Raw genomic sequence first — 21,946 nt, 5'->3', positions numbered from 1 at the left:
CAGGTTGTTTTAAAAGTTACAATGGTTCTACTGTGTTGTGTACTACTGTACTTCTGAAATGAACTCAATACAGTGTAAAAACCAAATATTTAGTTAGTATGGTATTTTTGAAGTGATTATGCCATCATATTACTTCTAAAGACTGTGGTATTTAATGAGACATCACCTGACCTCTACAGCTGAAATAGCTTCTATAAGTCTTCCTTTATCAATTTAACACTTAGTAGCCATAATTAATCCTCATAACAGTATTTAATTTCCTTTTTGTTCGAGAATGGCATTTTCTAATAGAAGTCCAACAACAAATCTACAACCAGTCCAAACCATAATAATAGACCATCTAGAAAACAACAGCACGCCCATGCTAGTTAAAACTAGATTGTTCTTTAATGCATAACACAATAAATGCCTATTCATCTAATAATTAATACAGTAGATGTAGATTACAAGGCAAATTAAAAGCCTAACAACAACAATAGACAGTTAATTTAACTGTCTCAGCTGTAATTTTTTTTCCCATTGGATACCGATAAATTTTGATCTCCACATTACAAAACAACTTGTCTGGTCATGGCGCTGTTTGCCTGGTGTTTTCCTTCTATAAATATCTTCTTCATCTTGTTTAAGGTTCCACCATGCTGGGACACTGCTGTAAGGTGTACATGGCCTCATTTATCCCTCTCACTAACACAGCATGAAAAGTACCCATGAGTCCCTCAGTTCTAATCTGTAGAAAATGACTACGTGTTAATTCAAAATGCCACATTCGTGTATTTCCCATCAATGTAAATAAAGAAATAACCCATGAAGGACCCAACTGAGTAACAAACACAAGCCCTGCCGTCCTCCATGAGAACTCTTGCTGCCAAGCAGATTTCATTGACAATTCTGCTGTGCGAGTCTGTGAGATTGATCTAAAGGTTAATTTTTTTTGGCTGGCAGATTCTGTCAGATGATGCAGAGGTACAGTGAAAGAAGTCAAGCTTTGCAGGGCCTCCAAGCCTTAGCACTGCATCTTCTGAAATCTTCATGAGCCTCGATCCTATTGGACTGAGCCCTTTGATGACATTCCTGACAAAATAATGTCTCTCTAACAAAAAGCCCTATTTTTAATCATAGAATCATAGAGTCATTTAGGTTGGAAAAGACTCTGAAGATCATCAAGTCCAACTATAAAGCTAACACTGCCAAGTCCACCACTTGGTATCCTTTAAATACCTCCAGGGAATGTGACTCCACCACTACCCTGTGCAGCCTGTTTCAATGTTTGATAACCTTTTTGGTGGAGAAATTTTTCCTAATACACAATCTAAACCTCCCCTGATGCAACTTGAGGCCATCTGCCCTTGTCCTATCTCTTGTTACTTGGGAGAAGACACCGACACCCACCTCACTACAACCTCCTTTGAGGTAGTTGTAGGGAGCAATAAGGTCTCCCCTCAGACTCCCTTTCTCCAGACCAAACAGCCCCAGATCTGTCAGCCGCTCCTCACAAGACTTGTGCTCTAGACCCCTCACCTGCCTCGTTGCCCTTCTCTGGACACACTCCCGCACCTCAATGACCTTGTAGTGAGGGGCCCAAAACTGAACATAGCACTCCAGGTGCGGCCTCACCAGTGCCGAGTACAGGGGCACGATCACCTCCCCGCTCCTGCTGGTCACACTGTTCCTGTGACACAAGCCGGGATGCCGTTGGCCTTCTTGGCCACCTGGGCACACTGCTGGCTCATGGTCAGCCGGCTGTCAACCAACACCCTAAGGTCCTTTTCCGCCAGGCAGCTTTCCAGCCACTCCTCCCCAAGCCTGTAGCATTGCATGCGGTTTTTGTGACCAAAGTACAGGACCCGGCACTTGGCCTTGTTGAACCTCATACAGTTGGCCTCGGCCCATCGATCCAGCCTGTCCAGATCCCTCTGCAGAGCTTTCCTACCCTCAAGCAGATCGACACTCCCACCCAGCTTGGTGTCATCTGCAAACTTACTGAGGGAGCACTCAATCCCCTCACGCAGATCATAGAGCAAGAGATTAAAGAGAACAGGCCCCAAAGCTGAGCCCTGGGGGAACATCACGTGTGACCAGTTGCCAGCTGGATTTAACTCCATTCACAACAACTGTTTGGGCCCAGGCATTCAGCCAGTTTTTTATCCAGCGAAGAGTACACCCATCCAAGCCATGAGCAGCCAGTTTCTCCAGGAGAGTTCTGTGGGAAACAGTGTCAAAAGCTTTACTAAAGTGCAAGTAAACATCCACAGCCTTTCCCTCATCCACTGAGTGGGTCATCTTGTCATAGAAAGAGATCAGATTAGTCAAGCAGGACCTGGTTCTCAGGAGCCTTCTCAGATTGGCTTCATTCACAAAGACCATGATATCTTTACCCCACAGTTCAGGAGGGAAGAAGCATCAGACGGCCTCATCACTGTGCTGTGGCTGCTGTGCCCTCACGCCAGGTGGCAGTGGCAGAACCGCTGCTTCCCCACAAAACAGTATCAGGACCATAAGAGGGGCTGTCATACGGTCTGGGTCCTAGTTCTACCTCCTAATTTGCCTCCTGATGTGGAGGAAAGGAAACCTCTGCCCTGTTACACTCTCTATGCCAGTTTACCCTGCAGAAATAGTGGCTCTAAGTGCTATTTTACATACGTTGTAGGAGGCAGTAGGTGAGTCCCCTTTTCTCAGGTAAGTTTCACCATAATCATTGTGAATAAAAGTGTCTCGAATTTCCTGGAAGTAACAAAGACTTTATATTTTTTATACAGAATTTTAAACTGATCCAAAATGAACTTTTCATATTTTTTTTCCAGATTTTACTGAAAATGTTGTGTCAATTAGTCTTGAATTCAATTTCTTCCTGATTTTTGGCTTTTATTTCACCCCGTGGCCACCCCATCAAAAGTTTGTTACACCATTAGTAAGCTTGAAATCTTGCTATCATATTTTCCAAGGCATAGCTGTTTACCCTGGCATGAGTAGCATGTTGTCAGGAACAAGTTCATGAGACTCTCATTCTATATTTTTGGCAAAGAATAGACAAATTCAATTTCAGAATAACTGCTTTTGGTATTTTTCATCACTGTTAAATAGTAAGAAACGGACTCCAGGTGATCATCATGGTCTTTCAATAGTAGTCTCCTTAATCCACAGTCGCTGACATATGCTCTTACAATGGTTGAGTTACTTGACATTGAAGGAGATAAGACTCAGTGAATCAATGGGAGTTGTTTCAACCTGTTAAATAACTGCTATTATGTTCTGCTCCAGTGACAGGTGACTTCACTTTTCAATTCATTTAAAAGATATAAGATTTCTTATGGAATAATGACACATCTACTTGGACAGTATATCACTCCTAGCATTCATTTATCTTATAGAATGGACTGTTCATGATGGTTCTTCTTTCAGTCATATCTAATATTTCTTGTATATATCCTAATTGCTTCTAGCCCTGTAAATGCTTCATTTTAGAAAATATCACAGCTGGAGACTTCAGTACTTCTACAAGAAAATACAACCTCTACTGTTCAGCCCACAATGCATCTAAGAGTATATTATCTGTAGAAAAGTCAGTTTTCCTTCACTTCCCCAGCATGAAAACAGCAGTAGATTACCTTAAATTCTTGACCTTCTGGCTTCTAGCCATCAATATTGAACAAATTGCTGTCAAGTGTATTTACCCTGTCAAGCTGTTTTAGATTGAGTAAGAGTATCTTTACTGCAGCAGGGCAAGGCTCCAGGAGGTCCTTGAGGTTTTCCAGCAAGTGCTGGTAAGATTGTGAGAGGGACATCATGGGAAGAAGACAACCACAACAACCAAGTGTGTATTCTGTGTTACAGCCATCCAAGTTCTGGCAATCTGCAGCTCAGGAGCTTCCAAAGTCTCTGTCAACACCTTCTTCCCCCCCCCCGAATTTATTTGATTTGCTTTAAATTCTCCTATTTTTTGGCCTGACTGATTTTATAGATTGTGCTGCAGCTATTCACATCTTCTGCAGGTTTTATATTTACATACTGCCAGGTCAAAGACTTTTAGGGAACACCTTGACCATTTGGCTTTTTGTAAGATGGGCACTATGTGCCTTTGTAAAATCAGGTCAAGAACAAATTTGGTTGAAGTTTAAGAGCCCAGTAGAAACTATCCACGTAATACCTCCTGTTTAATTTCACCAAACATACTTAATGGCTTTTCCAGTTAATACATATGATTGCTTCCTTTATTGCTTTACTCATAGGCTTAAACACACACATTTGCAAAGTATACCACTAACTTTAACTCCAATAATGCAAAAATTGATAAATAATAAATGCATTTTTTTCCCTTTTGGAGGTGAACCTATTATAACAGAAGATTTTTTTTTTTTTTTTTTTTTCTGGAATAATTGAACTCATGTTACCACATCTTCTTACAGTGCCATCACATAATCTATAAATTACAGGTGAAAATTATTTAAACTTCATTCTTCATCTTCATAGTGCTTCACTTTCTGTGGAGACTGGTTCGTGCAGAAGCTTCCACCAAGCTGCTGGAAAAATGCTCGACACCAGAAACATTTCCAGGCTTGATGAAAGGCATATGCAATCACAAGATAGCCACTAAAATTGGTGTCAAGTAGCCCTGAAGCATGTCTGCTACAATAGTCATCACTGTTGGAAAACCAGCAACTTCCGAAACACAACCATCGATGTATGATTAGTGCATGCTGCCTCTAACCTTCATTTCTCCAGTGCTGTTTTTGGTCTGGGCATCTTAGATCAATGCTCGATTCTTTGTTTCACCTTCTCTTCTGTGACAATGGGTCTATTTTAGGAAATGAGTAGAGATGGGAAGAAGACGGCAGGATGGGCTTCCTGTCAAGAAGGACACAGACCACCTGAGGAAGTAGTTTCTGTCCAAAAAATATTCATTAGAAACGTATCCAAGAAATAGAACAACAAAGAGGCATGGGAAAAAACCCTAATCTCTTTCATGTCTTCCGATGTATTTTCCCCTCTCTGTGAAATCTGTGTATTTTACTGCTGGTTGCCCATATTTTGTATTCAAACATAACACAGACAGACCCAGCTTTCAGCAGAAAGAATAATGCAACAAGGAAGATTTCCTTCCTAGCCTTGGAAAGATCTGTATGCTCAGAGCATGCAAATAAAGAGTTAATGAAAGCAGCAGCAAAGCTGAAAATGTGGGTGAAGCAGGCAAGAAAGGATCGGTTCAGCTATGTACCTGCCAGGAGACTGATGTTTATGACAGGAGTATATTTTTGAAAGATATATCTGGATTCTGGGAATGTTCTGCTTTTCCAGGGGTGTTAGATATACAAGGTCAGGAGAAAGCATGATCTGAAAGACAAGCTGCCGCCGTCAGCTAGGGCTCAGAGTTTACACCACAAGCATGGAGGGAGTGTGGTAGATATGACTGCTGCTGCTGAGGGTGATCAGGAGAGGCAGGATGCCCCAACACAATTAGAGGCAGGCGACGAGCAGCCCTTCACACCTTACAGCCAGCTGCTTCCAGGCACACTTTTCTTCCTTGAATGCTACCTAGTAAACTCTTCTTCAGGCTAATCGAGTGACCCCTGTCAACACAGTCCCAACCTTATGAGGATAATGGAGTCCAGAAATGCACCTTTCTCTGGTACCATGTTGTGGGTGACAAATCATATGCTTCCACAGAAGCTGCCTGGGTTCTTTTTCTTGTTAGCAGTCTTTATAAATGTTTCTTTGTCAGCAAGCAAACTGCATTGTTAATCCAAACTTCTGAACATTTCGGAAAAAGAGGTTTCTCAGTGATCTATTCCTGTTTCTGTCCAGTGCTTTTTCTCAAAAGGTGTGTGCACTTTTAACTAGGAGAATCATGGAAGTTCTCCTATTAAAAATGATACTACCTTAGATTTCATGACTATATGTACTTATTGAGCACAATTAGATGGCAGAAAAAGCAAAGTTTCAGTTCAGTTTGTTTAAAATAAACAAAAATAAAAATTAAGTTATATGGAAAATTCATTATGTCTTTTTAGGAGGAACCCATCAGAGTAGACTGAAGCAGAAGCAGGGAAAGAGAAGGAGACATTGAATTGTTTACTTAAGACCTATGGAAAAGAGATACTGATATATTGATATATTGATATATTGATACTGAGATATTGAATGCATATTGAGATCTCTCTATCCACAAATTCAGGTGACTAGTTTTTTTTCTCTCTCACTGATACAAAAGAAAAAAAAGGAAGGAAAACAATGAGGTATTTTAAAAGGCAACTATAATAAAATGTGAATGCTGTAAACATAGTTTTAAAACCTGAAGTGATTTATTTTGGCAGTTAAAGATAAAAGCACTTAGGTGATAACTACAGCAATTATAAACATTATTCTTTGCCCTGTTTGCTTGCATCAGTAATTGACACCTTATTAACAGTACATTAGCTCATGAAAAAAAATCAACCAACATAACCTTGACTGCAGAATAATGGATCTAATGTTGCACTGAAGTTAAAGGATACATCTCCCACTGAAGAGAACAAAATTTTTCTATCTAAAAATGTGCATTAGTATGATTATTATATCACTTGGGCTAAGAACTAGAGGATCCAGTCACCATTACCAACAGTAATGCTTCATTATCCTGCTACCAGGACTAATTAATTTTTTTGACAGAAGTGTTGATACAATTTACTGATACATTGCATGGTAGCTTAGCTTTTGGGAGGAACTTGTAGCATCAGTGCATCTTCTGGTCCTTCAAAATAGAAAGGAAGAAGAGAGAAGTATTACTGTCAGAGAATGAAGTCCCAAAAGAAGCATTTTCTGTTAACCAGCTCTTGTAGGAGGTAAACATTTTCCTAATTTTTTGCTACTCACAGACAAATTGTAATCTTGGCTCAGGGAGAACAGAGAAGAGACTAGAAATATTAAAAGGGAAAGAAGGAAGACAGAGAAGAATAAACAGGACTGGACAGAAATGAGAGACAGAAGTTTTCCCTTGAAGATGTGTTGAGATGTGGCTTTTCCGTGTGCTCACTTTCTGAAAAAAAATCATATTTTTCTTTTAAAATCTAACAGATATTTCTAATTTAGGGGTGCTGTTATTTGGTCACAAACAGCCCCAGTAGTGAAAAATCCCTGTTCCAAGTATCAGATTCTAAAGGATAGGTTGAATAGCTTGAAATTACATTAAGAAGGTAAGGCATTTCTGTTGCATCATCATACCTTTGTACTCTCATTGAAAAATCTTCCTTTTGATTAGTTTGTAATAGGTACCAAGAGTGATTTTGTTTTTAAAAACAGTTAGTTCTATTATAGCTTGTCCCTATAATTACACTTTTCTACTCTATAGCAAATGCCTTCACCTTTTTTGGGAATAAACCCAAACCAAACCAAACCCAAAAATATAGTTTCATATTATACCTGTCATAATGTTTTGCTATGCATTTTTGTTTATATGCTTATATACTTTATATAAACAAAGATACCAGTAAAAGACAGAATTTTATTTTCTAGTTCCCTGTACTGATTTTTTATTGCTACCGTAGCTATTTCATAATGACCTTGTGATGCTTCACATTTGTGTGTCTTTACAAAGAATAATCCAAGACTTTATTCATAATGTGGTTTAGATAATTTTTGATAATGTAGACCATGTCTCACGTTTCTACTGGCTGTGAAACTGCAGATGGTGATTCTAGGTAAGTGGAAATTTTCGGAAAGATATGGTAAAGAGATGGGCTTTCAGAGTCTGCTGGGGTCCTGGGCTGCTCCTTTGCCTTGCCCTAGATCTTACATACCATGGCCAGCTCTGCATAGAGATGGGAGGCTTCACCTGAACACTTGCTGTTCTTTGGAGGATTTAGGGTGAGATTCTATCAGCCAGCAGTCTTATGTCTTCTTCCTTCTTTTAGAAGGACTTCATGTGGCTTACAGCAATGACCAAATGATGCTGAGAATTCAGGAGCTATATGTTGCTGCTGAGAGATTGGACTCATTATTGTACTGCTAAATATGTACATTGAGTTCTGCAATAGAAAAAAAACCAGCGCCAAATGAATATATTAGCAGCTAAAATTCAGTGTTTGGCAGACTGCATGAACTCAAATGAGAAGAGAAAAATCACTTCTCCTTACAGTTTGTAACTGACTACCAAAGAATATTAAGTTGCATGCAAGATTTTCTCATGTCTATTTAAACATGAATTTTGAGCTGGATGTGCTGAGGGCAAATTTTGAGGTGCTTCTCAGGATTTTTACTGAGATGTGCAAAGTCTGAGTGGCTGCATACTCAAGTAGCATCTTAGGCAGATGTAGGTGATGGCAATCACTCATAGTATTCTGTATAGAAGCTGTCTCATAATGCAGTCTTATGAAAAAGAGTAAGCCAACATCATAAGAATAGAGCAGATGAAAAATGTTTGAATAAATCAGAGCAAGTCAAAGTTCATGCATCAGAATTTAAAACCAAACCTAGCTGGGGTTGCTTTGAACAAATTAGAAAATAAAGCCATAAAATAGCCAAAGAGGAACATAAACCTCTCAGTTTATTAAAGTAATATCTGTCAAATCTGCAATACTTTGGTCTGCCGATATTCTTTATAGCCAGGATGCAGCCTTCCTCTTCCATTCATTTAACCTGCACTGATGTTGAAGATGCTTAGTGATACAGCCTTTCTAAAGCAAATGCTTAAATGCCTTATGACAAGGTTGGACAGCAGTAGCACCAGAAGATGCTGACTATGTAGGGCACCTCAAATTTAGGGGCAGAATAGCTATGTAAATCAAATGGAGTAAATTCCATAAATGATCTTTAACATAAGTATATGTGAATTGAATTAAAAATAGTACATAAATGCTCAGTATCAACTTCAACTGTACTGGATACTACAAGATAATATAATCTTGCCCTTAATGGCAATAGTTAACTGTATCCTCCATGTAGCACTCCTAAGATTTCCTTAAGACTATCCTGATGGGAAAGATAACACTGTTTACTTCATCCATTGCTTTGTTAGACAAAAAGTGCTGAAAAAATGCTTTTTGGCCCACCTGAAATCATATAATGAACAAACAGAGATTCCAGTAGAGACTCTGACCTCTAGTAAAGTAAATAACATAGCCATAAATAGCCCAGGAAATGAAAGAAAATATACCCATAAAGCTTTTTAGTCCATGAAAGTGGGGAGGAACAGAGAGAACATCATTTACTCACAGGTTTCTTCCTTTCATTGACAAGTAGTCTATCTAAGCTTTATATTTCAACACTTCATATGAAGAGTTTTAACACTGAGAACTCATTTTGTGTTTCTCACACAGACATGATAGTATTTAAAGATTATGTTAAACATGCCTAATCCTTCTCTTCTAACTGTTGTTCAATAATTCGGATGTAGATGTTAAGTATGAGTGCAACTAAAAAAAGGATATCCATTAGCAGTAAAATAATAGAATTAAGATTAGAGGTATGCTGTTATCAACAAATAAATATAAGTAAGTAAGTTATTTGTTGTACAAATATCTAAAAAACAAGTTGCAAGGAAAAGCTTGCATTTCTAAAGTCAGGCAAGATTTTGTATTCTCATACAAATAATAATAATTGTGTAAGCATAGATTAAAAAAATACATTCAAAACTTGAAGGTAGCTGTTACAATGAAATAGTAATAGCATCCACAGAAGTATTAGCATCCAACTATTTATCAGTGCCCAACTTCTTAGGCTGGAAATACAATACAACTTATCCACATTGTCCCATGTTCATAAATCTTCTATCCAATTTCAATTGCAGAAGTCATTGTAGTTATATATTCAGCTTACATAGTCCATAGGGTTTGTGACTAGCCTGAACGGTACATTTTCAGACCCGTGAAAATGAAAATTTAGGTATCAACAATGCTTTTTCTGAATTGCCATGAAATCCATTTCAGGCTTCACAGAAGCTACACCAGCAAAGCCTGTGGGTTTACAGAAGCTGTCAGAAATGTGCTATGTGCAGTCAACATGGCATTAATGGAAGCGGGTGCAAATTAAAGCTTTCCATGCAAAATTATTAGGGATTTTAAAGGTCTTCTCAGAATGCATCACAAATGGCTAATAAAAAGTAAATCACCAGAACACTCAAAATTGAACACAGTGTCTTTTCTGAGTACTGCCATTTCATAGAATGAAACAACATTTTGCCCATAAAATCAAAACTAAACAGAAAATTTCATTAGGTCTGAGATTAAGCAGGGTTAGCTTTTAGCAGATTTTTGAAATAGTGTTGCTGCTGTTGAAAAAAAACCCCATACGAACATTTTTTTTGTTAAAATACTAATTGCTCTGGTTTGCGTCACAGTGTAACTTAATACATGAACTGATATTGGAAAATCAAAATTAGTTATTTGCAAGTAGGTTCTTCTGGTCAGGTTTTTTCAGTCTATTGGCTATTTACAGAGAAATGAGTACTATCTGCTTATTCATGTAGATATTATCATTCTGTATGTAGGTTTATTGTAAACTACACACATTTCTAGTCATTTCAATGTACACTATAACTCACAAAAATGAGGTTTTATAGCTCTGTTAAGTAAAGCAAGAAAGAGATTTCTATTTTTTGTAATATTTTTCTAGTTGTCAGTTTTAGGTCCGTAGGACTTGTCTGCGCCTTATCAGCAGAGCATGCAACACTAGGCAACCAGCGATAAACGTTAACATACTTTTTTGTGTCTCATGCTTACAGAAAGAGTCATTCCTAAAAAGGTCATGGCTAAGATGTAATCTCCCCGTTTTTAATAACAGCTCATAAGAAATTATCTGATGAAATGAAGTTTCAGATCAACAGTACACTTTGTTGAGTCTGACATATTTATAGTCACATTCAAATAAATTAGTGAGAGCACTGTACTGTTCTCATTTAAACATCAGCAAGAGTGTTGTGATGAATTGGTAAATACATTAATTTTGCATTCACTATACTTGGCCTTACACTTCTCTGGAAGCATTTATCAATGCCTCGATTTGTCATTTACTTTCCTAGCATCTCAAGGCTGTCGCTTCTTCAGTTAATGCCTTTTTTTCCCCAAAAACTCTAGTATTTGTAACTCATTTGCTCTCAGGATACTGCTGATGGAAATTAACTGATGTTCCTGTGTAGTACACCAGTCCAAGTATTCTTCGTGTAATTTTCTCACCTTTTGCAGTACATGTATTCATCACAGTGATCTTTCTGTGATGTCTTTGCATATCTCAATGTCTTAATCTCTTGTCCAGATATGTTATTTCAAGTACATGAAACTGTTATTATACTTAGCTTTACTTTAGCTCAGCTAAAACATTCTTTCTGAAGCTTCTGAGGAGTCATGCTCTTCTACTGCTCACCCACAGTGACTGTAAATCTCAGTATCGTATTGTACACAAGATAAATTCCGAGTCTCCTGGTAGTTTCTCTCTCAATTTCTGGTCCCAGACACTAATCATGACCTAAATCTCCTTGGGCAATCAGTTATTGCTCTAAAATTGAAAAGCTGTGGTAGTGGTAAGGCTAAATAAGCCAACTCACTAATATTTTTTCCTAATTAAACAAAGATATCAGCTGTACTTCTCTCATGCATTTCAGTTTTCCTTGTGGTGCAGTATTCATCAGCTCTTAGATTCATCGCTTTGCCTGTAATTGAGAAGTATTGAGATAAAGCTCTTCAGTACCTGGTTTCAGAACAAGGTACTATCCGAAATAAGTCTATGTACACAGCTTTCTGCTGCTTCATTTTCCACTAGAGCTTTAAAGCAGCAGTATTGTACATCAGCACACAACACAACTGCCTCCAATAGCCCTGAATCCTCCAGGAGCTACTGGTCCCCCAGGTCCTTCCAGAGCATCAGGCAGCTGCCACCACTCAAAAAACCCAGAAGTCATAACTACAAGGGTGTTCCAAGCCGCAGCCCGGGGAGCCTGGCAGCCCTGTCCCAGACAAAGGTGCTTTCTGGCCCTTGGTTAATTCACAGTGAAATGGCCTTTTCTGCGGCAGTTAAAATGGCAACGATGCCAGTTTCACAAAGCCGTTGCCAGGTTCTGTCAAAAAGTCATTTGTTCTTGGAAAATGTGTGCCCATGTTTCTGAAAGAAAATACTATCTGTATAGCCAGCTCATGGAAAACGCTTTTTAAAAAATGGGGTTTGTGTGTTTATGTTTAGAAAAAAAAATCATTATAAAACAGTGAGACTCTTTGTGCACATTTCTATCTGTGAAAAGTGCTTTTTTTGAATTTTTGGAAGAGGTCAAAAGCCACTTTTATCCCATGTTCCCCATTATTCTGCACTCTTGTTATTCCTCATATCCCAGCACCACTTTAAACACTGTTCTCCTGAAAAGTGCATGGCTGCCATTTCATGGCTATTCCAGGCCCTATATAAATCATACCGACAACTACTTGGAAAAAATATTTTTAAATCCCCAGTCAGAAAATCACAACCTCAGCAGTTCTTACTTCATGTGTTTCTGGGCCTAGTTACAGTAATTAAATGTTTTTTAGCTTGGTTTGCTTAGGAAATTAGGATTATGTAATTATATTCACTGTCTATGCTTATGTCCATGTTATCTGTCCTTGCTTGAATAACTTTTGCCCCCATTCAAAAATTTTATTGAAATTTGACAGAAGAGGTTAAGCCTCAGATATTCTATATTCTGTAAAAGGAAGCTTCCAAACAGGGGAGATATTTCTTAATAATGCCCCCCAAGGAGGACAAGGCTGCAGCCTTATTAAGGATCAGAGAAAGGCCACAAGCAGTCATCCTCAAGTCACATGCCCTTGGGATATTGGCCTTTATTAGTTTCACTGCTCCCACAACCAAAAATGCTGCCGATGCTGGGAACACTGTGCTATTCCAGGGGGTTGAGACAACTGGTCCCACAAAAAATTGAAGGGGAAGAGAGCACCTGCTCTTAAAAGTAGATGTGTTGGCTCATGCAGTCCTAATGCCACATGCGTTGCAGAGCTCAAAGTCTCAACAGGTCTCCTGACGTTGTCTGTACTATATAATTTCCTTTGAGTTGCCTTCATCACATATTTCTGCAGCAGCACCACTTGTTTTAGCATCCCTCCCAAAAGATCTTTCCCTACTACCACCTAGTGATTTGACAGACGCTATGTTTAGTTTGGCTTTAAAGTGCTCAAATAGCTTTGCCCAAGGACACTGACAAGTAGGGGATCTCATCCTTCAGCCTACCAGCACATGAAAATCTGTCATCAAAGAGTTTTCCTGGAGCTTTCTGCTCCTCAGCAAGCATAGTTTTTTCAAGTGCAATGACTGACTTTGCCATGAAATGCTGCTGTCTCATGCCAGTTACGTTCATCTGAAGATGATTCAAAATATGCCCCAACCAGATCACTGCTGACACCAGGTCTTTTTCATTCACATTACCTTAAACTTTGGGCTTCTATCTTTATCTTAAATTTTAGTCCTGGATTTTGTTTCCAGCTTATAGCATTGCCTTTCCTTGAAAGTATTCTGAAAGAGGTGCATGTTTTAATAATCTCCTTATTCCCCATCTGTCTCCTCCTCTTTCTGGGTATTTAAAGCCCCACTGCAAGCAATCTTCATTCTCATTGCCCTTTCACTGAGGACAGATTGTTGAAGACATTAGAGGCAGCTGTCTTTCAAAATGTTGACAGGATGGGAAGCCCGGCTCCAAAACACACAGCCCATGTTCCAGGGGAGAGAGCCCTCACAGAAGCATGGGGTAAAGCGACTTGAATGCAAGGGGCTTCAGACGGTTGGTCTAAGTCTTTGAGCTTTGTACAAGCTTTCCAAGGCTCTGTCACTGGTAAAAGGGTCAGCAGAAATGTGCACACTGCTGCCCCAGACAGCAGGTGACTGCTGACTTTGCCTGTCTTGTTATTGCCAGGACAACCAGCAGAATATAAGGGGAGACAGGCACAGGGGACAGCATGTTTCTTCACTTTGGAAGTGAACCCCACTGAGAAAGGAACAGGATGAAGTTCAAGCTGGAACCTGAATATGTTGGAAATCTGAGAGCACCTATCACAAGATATCTGGCTCAAGAAAGGGTCACATATTGTGAAAGTAAAAGCTGCTTTTCTTGAAAGATAGGCCAGAAGCTGTTATTCAGGCTCAACTCTAGTAACAACAGAAATCATGTTTCTTAACTAAAGAAAGGAGAAGCAGCTCCACTACCCACTCATTACAGCAGTGTATCTAGCAGTACAAAACTCCCTGTCCTAATTGTCAACAGTTTCCTATTTCTTTTGAAAGAGGTTACTGAAGTCCAGGGCTGCTTGCACAGGGTCCCCACGACTTTCACAGAAAGTTCCCTGCACCTTCCACAGAAATTACACCATCTGTAATGAAACCATCTGTCTGTATGTGGCAAATTCTGCTCCTTTCTGCAAAAGGCTCCCAGGTCTGCTAACTTGGCATTCCAAGTAAACACAGGCACAGAATAATAACTGTCCTGGCTTTTCAGCTGGTTTGGAAAAAAAAACTTTCAGAGGAAGGAAACGACAGTAACTGTAATGCTGTCACACAGCAAAGAAAACAATGTGGCAGCCCTCCCAGCACTGAGTAACCCACCTCTCAGTAATACTCAAAAAGGTTCAGTGGAATTCCATGAATGAGGTTGTACATTAGATAAGCAGTGAAAATGGGGCTGAAGTCCACGCTTACTACGAGCAGCACAGTTAGGGAAATTTGACTGGCATATGAAACCAGTTGCTCCAGCTTAGAAAACACAGAGCTTTTCCACAGTAGGCAGGGATGAAAGACAGCTGTCTCCTGAAAGCACCACCTCCAGCTTAATTTCTCTTTCTTGTATTTTATTTTTTTAATCGATAGATGTATATAACTCGTATAGACTCAAACTTCCGTTCACCATCCCCATAAATGGGTGCAAAGAATCAGAAATGGCATACTGATGAACTGAATGAGAAAGAGAAATTGCCTCTGCCTTCTGCAGAGGTAAAGAGAAGGTGGGATGCTCGCTATGCTTCATTTGCCTTGGCGAGAATGTGACAGTAGTGCCTGGTATTTTCAGTGTTTATTGCCACCTTTATAAAACTTTCGTATCCTTCTCTCTCCCTGATCGCTTTATATACATTGCCATTTTCTCGGCAGTGCCTCCTATTGTGATATGTAACTATTTTAGAGCCTCTAAGCCATTGTATTACTAAAAGAAAAGTATATATTTCTCATGTTTCCAGAGATGTTAATTAGCACGCCAGAGATGCTAATTAGCTGCAGTGCTCCTCACTTCAGAACAGGATGGCACGTGTGAGAGGACACTGTGCAAATGTCCTCCCTTTACGTGAAAAGGCAGTCATATTTTTTTCCTGCTGGCACAGATGCTTCTGGTGCTTGGAGACCCTTTAATCTGCTTCTCTTCAAAAAATGTCATCCAGTCTCTGGGGAATTACTTTGGGCCTATATTTATCCTTACTTTTAGATGAGATTAAGATATTGGTGAGAGTTATTTATAGGAAGTTATAAAGGCTACAGATGCTTTGAAGAGGTCATTTCACAAGGCACATTCCCTTTATAACTGCACAGAATTCAAGACAATTTTAAGAGTGAAAATTCACTTTTTCACACTCAGCATCTTATAATGAGCTGGCACCTGCTGCTCATCTGTGTTATAATGAAGCCAAGAAATGTCCTTCAAAATTGGATACATTTTGAAACTGGGTTATAACATATACAGAGGTAGATGTTGATGCTGCTGCATAGGCTGCCTAGCAGATTGCTTCAGATAGGTGCTATGTGTAAGTGTAATATGAAGTATATTTTAACTGTAAAATGGACCTCAAAGTCTAACCCTTCATGTAGACTGCTTATAGCAGAGTTTGTGTAAAACATGAGGAGATAAGGTGGATAAGGAATCAGCTGGACAGTTGCACTCACAGAATTGTGGTCAATGACTTGATGTCCAAATGGGGACCAGTGATGAGTGGTGCTCCGCAGGGGTCAGTATTGGGACCAGCCCTGCTTAACATCTTTGTTGGCAACATGGACAGTGGGATTGAGTGCACCCTCAGCAAGTCTGTCGATGACACCAAGCTGTGTGGTGTGGTTGACACACTGGGGGGAAGGGATGCCATCCAGAGGGACCTGGAAAGGCTTGAGAGGTGGGCCTGTGCAAACCTTATGAAGTTCAACAAGAGCAAGTGCAAGGTCCTGCACATGGGTCAAGGTAATCCCAAACACAAGTACAGGCCATGCGGAGAATGGATTGACAGCAGTCTTAAGGAGAAGGACTTGGGGGTGCTGGTTGACAAGCAGCTCAACATGACCCAGCAATGTGTGCTTATAGCCCAGAAGGCCAGCCGTATCCTGGGCTGCATGAAAAGCAGTGTGGCCAGCAGATCGAGGGAGGGGATTCTGCCACTCTGCTTCACTCTGTTGAGACCCCACCTGGAGTCCTGCATTCAGCTCTGAAGCCCTCAGCACAGCAAAGACATGGATGGGTTCAGAGGAGGGCCACAAAAATGATCAGAGGGCTGAAACACCCCTCCTATGAGGACAGACTGGGAGAGTTGGGTTTGTTCAGCCTGGAGAAAAGAAGGCTTCGGGGAGATCTTATTGCAGCCTTTCAGTACTTAAAGGGAATTTGTAAGAAAGATGGGGAAAATCTTTTTAGCAAGGCCTGTTGTGACAGGACAAGGGGTAATGGTTTTAAACTAAAAGAGAGCAGATTTTCATCACTGCTGTGCCACTCTCCATCATCTTTGAAAGGTGCTGGAGGACAGGAGAGGTGCCAGAGGACTGGAGAAAAGCCAGTGTCACTCCAATCTTCAAAAGAGGCAAGAAGGAGGACCCAGGGAACTAAAGGCCGGTCAGCCTCACCTCCATCCCGGGAAACGTGATAGAGCAGCTCATTCTAGAGGTCATCATCAAGTAAGTGGAGGAAAAGAAGGTTATCAGGAGTAGTCAGCATGGATTCACCAAGAGGAAATCATGCTTGACCAATTTAATAGCTTTCTACAAATGGCATGACTAGCTGGGTAGATGAGGGGAAAGCAGTGGATGTTGTCTACCTCGAATTCAGCAAGGCTTTCGACACGGACTCCCATAATATCCTCCTAGGGAAGCTCAGGAAGTGTGGGCTGGATGAGTGGTTGGTGAGGTGGATTGAGAACTGGCTGAATGGCAGAACTCAGAGGGTTGTCATCAGCGGCGCTGAGTCTAGTTGGAGGCTGGTGACAAGTGGTGTCCCCCAGGGGTCAGTACTGGGCCCAGTCTTGTTTAACTTCTTCATCAACGACCTGGATGAAGAGTTAGAATGTACCCTCAGCAAGTTTGCTGATGACACCAAACTGGGAGGAGTGGTGGATACACCGGCAGGCTGTGCTGCCATTCAGCAAGACCTGGACAGGCTGGAAAGTTGGTCAGAGAGGAACCTGATGAGATCCAGCAAGGGCAAGTGCAGGATCCTGTACCTGGGGAGGAACAAACCCTTGCACCAGTACAGGCTTGGGGCGGACCTGCTAGAGAGCAGCTACACGGAGAGGGACCTGGGTGACCTGGTGGATGACAACTTGACCATGATCCAGCAGTGTGCCCTGGTTGCCAAGAAGGCCAATGGGATCCTGGGGTGCATCAAGAGGAGTGTGGCCAGCAGGACAAGGGAGGTTCTCCTTCCCCTTTACTCCGCCCTAGTGAGGCCCCATCTGGAGTACTGTGTCCAGTTCTGGTCTCCGCAGTTCAAGAAAGATGAGGTGCTACTGGAGAGAGTCCAGTGGAGGGCTACGAGGATGATGAGTGGGCTGAAGCATCTGTCCTACGAGGAAAGGTTGAGGGAACTGGGCTTGTTCAGCCTGAAGAAGAGAAGGCTGCGAGGGGACCTAATAAATGTTTATAAATATAAGGGTGGGTGTCAGGAGGATGGGGCCAGACTCTCTTCAGTGGTGCCCAGTGACAGGACAAGGGGCAATGGGCACAAACTGAGGCACAGGAAGTTCCATCTGAACATGAGGAAGAACTTCTTCCCTCTGAGGGTGACGGAGCCCTGGAACAGGTTGCCCAGGGAGGTTGTGGAGTCTCCTTCTCTGGAGATATTCAAGACCTGCCTGGACAAGTTCCTGTGCAGCCTGCTGTAGGTGACCCTGCTTCGACAGGAGGGTGGAACTAGATGACCCACAGAGGTCCCTTCCAACCCCTAACATTCTGTTATTCTGTGATTTTGACTGGATATAAGGAAGATATTTTTTACGATGAGGATAGTGAAACACTGGAATGGGCTGCCCAGAGAAGTGGCAGATGCTTCATCCCTGGAAATATTCAGGGTCAGGTTGGATGGGGCTCTGAGCAACTTGGTCTAGAGGAAAGTGCCTCTGCCCATGGCAGGGGATTGGAAGTAGACAATCTATAAGGTCCCTTCCAACCCAAACCATTCTATGATTCTATGATTCCGTAAGGGCTGAATGGAGAAATTTCTTCCAGTCAGCCAAATGCTGCTAGATTTTAAATTAAAACTCTCTTAGAAAAGCAACAAGAAAAAAACCCACAAAAACAACAGCAACAACAAATAGCCTGGCAACTTTAAAAGCGGTGACTGACTTGAATGCCAGTTTTTAAGTATCAGAGGAAATGTGTCTCTGTGTACTTCTGATTAAAATCTGCTGTTTCTGACACATCAGGCCCGTTGGTGGGCAAGACGGCAAAGTAAAGCCCTCACATGCTCCATGTTCCTGGGGTAGAATACAGAATGTGGCAATGCTGAATTTGCTCTCCCTCTACCTTCTTTCCTACTTGTGCAGATAACTCGCCCAGGTTGCCTGACATCAATGTCTATTTGGATTACCATGCAAATCATACACTCAGCCTCCATTTCCAGGGGCTGTAATAATCTCCTACATTGATACAGATGCTTGATGCAGAGGAAGCCCACACGCCCATCAAAACTATACCATCATGACCCTTATGATTGCTGAAATATAAAAAATGCAGCTGAAATTAAACACTATGGTAGCTGATACTTACGCACAGCATGAGCACAGGCTTCTGAATTCCCTTCAATGGGTTTATAAGATGAACATTGCCAAGAAAATGGAGTTAGTAGAAGAGCAGTACTGAAGATATGCATAATACGAATGAGTATAGCAACAAATGTCCATAGACTACACAACAGAATTCTCTAATATTTTTTCTTTATCCTTAAAATGGATACCTGGAGTACCTCTCCTATGAGAACAGGCTAAGAGAGTTGGGGCTGTTCAGCCTGGAGAAGAGAAGGCTGCGGGGTAACCTTATATTACATATCCAGTACCTGAAGGGGGCCTACAGAAAGGATGGAGAGGGACTTTCCACAAGGGTGTGGGACAAGGGGGAACGGCTTTAAACTGAAAGAGGGCAGATTTAGATTAGATATTAGAAAGAAATTATTCACCATGAGGGTGGTGAAACACAGGAACAGGTTGCCCAGAGAAGCTGTGGATGCCCCCTCCCTGGAAGTGTTCAAGGCCAGGCTGGACGGAGCTCTGAGCAACCTGGTCTAGTGGAAGATGTCCCTGCTCATGGCAGGGGGGTTGGAATTAGAATCACAGAATCATAGAACGGTAAGGGTTGGAAGGGACCTTAAAGATCATCTATGATTATGTCCTTCCACCGTACAGAATTCTTTAATTTTTTATTTTAATTTGCACCTCAATAGATATAAATCCGGCCTACTCTGTTTTAAATAATAATAAAAGATAGCACTTTTCTAAATCTTCAAAATGTAGTGCTTTGCTCAAACAGATTGACACCTAGATTAGTATTCTGAGTCAAAAAGGTTCTCCTTTCTGTATTTTTTTGTGAATCTTTGCTTTTGAAGAAATGATGAGGTGGCAATGCACACCCATGATGCTAAATTAAGAAACTCCAATAAATTTGAAGAGATTATCATTGCTTGCATAACAACTTGTTTCAATGAGATGTCAGATATTTCTTGAAATTAATAGCCTGGCATTATGGCTAGGTGAGATCCAAGACAGTGAATTTTCCAGGTGATCCGAGAGAGATTTTTTGTTTTCTCCTTGTAATGCGCCATTGGATTAACCTCTTTTTAAGAAGAAAGCACACTTCTGTGACGGAAAAGCAGATTTTTTGGGGGGTACGTAATCTATATTGATCAAAGTCTGATTTTGCTTGAGTTTTCTCGTGTCTAGTGGGCTATGATATCTCATGAGACTAGATACCTCACGTCTAGTCACTGATGAGGTATAACAGAGCCTGGGAGGCACATGGCAGAACGCCATGCCTGTTACAGCAGGGCTAAAGACGATCATCCTTGGGATAGCATGGCTTTTCTCCAAGACATCATCAATCCCATTCAGATCCAGTGTGTGTCTTCAAGACTTCACATTCTTATGCACCTTCCCCAAAGAACAGACCTTACTGACGTGAGTGTTGCCGTTCAGCCACAGGGAATTATGAAGCTATACATGACCTTTTCCTCTAAGAGATTCAGGTGTGCAGCTGAAATGGAACATATTTGAAACCCTTGTTGCCAAATATCTTAACTCCGTTATCCATCTCACACCTACCCTACTACTCAGTGGTCAGAATCTAAAACATCTCACTTACGACGACCTTATTAGGTATCTATGATTCTTTGCAATAACTCTAATAATTGGCTGGTAGATCCTTGTCGCTTCTTTGGTGTTGACCAGCGTAATGCACACTGGGTGGAAGACTCTGAGTTATTCAAACAACTTCCCAGGGTCTAAATTAAAGGTGTAACCACTCTAGGAGTTCATTGAAAACCTTGCCATTGAAAGGGTTGCAACAGTCATAGAATAAATACAAATGAAATGAAATGTTAGAACAAACGAGAGTAGGAAAATCATCCTGAAAATGTAACAATTCCATTACAAAATGCACTGTCACCTGGAACACGGTGTTCTTCTCCAGCTGTCCTGTTTAAAAAAGTTGGGAATAGAGGGAGCTGAGAGATTAATGATGGGAACGACTGGATTGAGAAACCACATTTGTATGAAGAGAGATTGAAAATTTTGGGACAGTTTATTTTAGCAAAAAAGACAAAGAGATGTTGACAACGGCTTTCAAAATAATGCATGACAGCAGGAAGGTGGCACAAGTGCTGCTAGATGTGTCCCCACAGAATACAAAAAGGAGAGATCTTGCTATTAAATTCAGAGGGCAGAAAATTAAAAAATGTAGAATTATTTTTCAATGAAGTACACAATCAGACAATAAGGTTTATTGCCCATTGATGGTTATTATCAGAGCTATCATTAAAAAAAAAACAGCCCCAAAACACTAAACAAGCCAACAGTTAAGATACTAGGATTTATACATTAGGAATTTTTAAAATCAAATAGAGATTAGGAAAGAGAGAAACCCTAATTTTTTTTCAGGGCATCTCAACCTGTACCTGAGAGCATCAGGAAGAAAGTTTCCGTCTTGGGAGGAGTGACGAGGTCACCCATAAGGAGAGGAAGACAGTGGGGCTACCATAGCTACTGCCAGGAAATCTACTAGTGTGAATGGATGCAAGGTCTTCCCCTCCTCACTGGATTACCTGTTTTGGCAGTGCCTTACAGGTTGAGGTGCATAAAATAGCAGAAATTGATGGTTCTTGTCCTTTTATCACCTGGTTAGACTCTGATACATCTCTGGCTGCTGGGTGATTAATCTGGGGAAGGTACAGATGCTTGACCTAGCAGTGCGCTCTGGCCCTGGAAATGATGCAGAGATACCTGAGCCAGCTGCCGAAGAGCCACCCGGGCTCCCAGGACAGCCTGGTTTGGAGGTGTCCTAGCCTGGCAGCCCAGAGCAAAGATGCTCAGGGAGCCCATGGGAAGCCCTGGGTAGTGGCATGCTGTTGCAGAGGGGATACCAGTGTTTAAGCCTGCTGAAGGGAGGGGGCACACGTCACACTGCCACAACTGTTCCACCTGGCAGCCAAAACCTTCTGAGGGGGAGAAGATTGTTATCAATATTTCTGTTGTGTATCTGTGGCAGAAATGACCAACAGATGTTAGCC

At 41.1% G+C, this 21,946-nt stretch overlaps 1 protein-coding gene across 1 annotated transcript in view; it reads right to left on the bottom strand.

The window, feature by feature from the left end:
* Nucleotides 1-21,946, bottom strand: part of GABRG3 (gamma-aminobutyric acid type A receptor subunit gamma3) — a 364,187-nt gene that overhangs the window by 64,939 nt on the left and 277,302 nt on the right. The gene's annotated exons all lie outside the window — the stretch shown is intronic.

Source organism: Opisthocomus hoazin, chromosome 1, assembly GCF_030867145.1.
Source record: "Opisthocomus hoazin isolate bOpiHoa1 chromosome 1, bOpiHoa1.hap1, whole genome shotgun sequence".
Taxonomy (NCBI): Eukaryota; Metazoa; Chordata; class Aves; order Opisthocomiformes; family Opisthocomidae; genus Opisthocomus; species Opisthocomus hoazin.
This window is presented reverse-complemented; position numbering and strand designations above follow the sequence as displayed.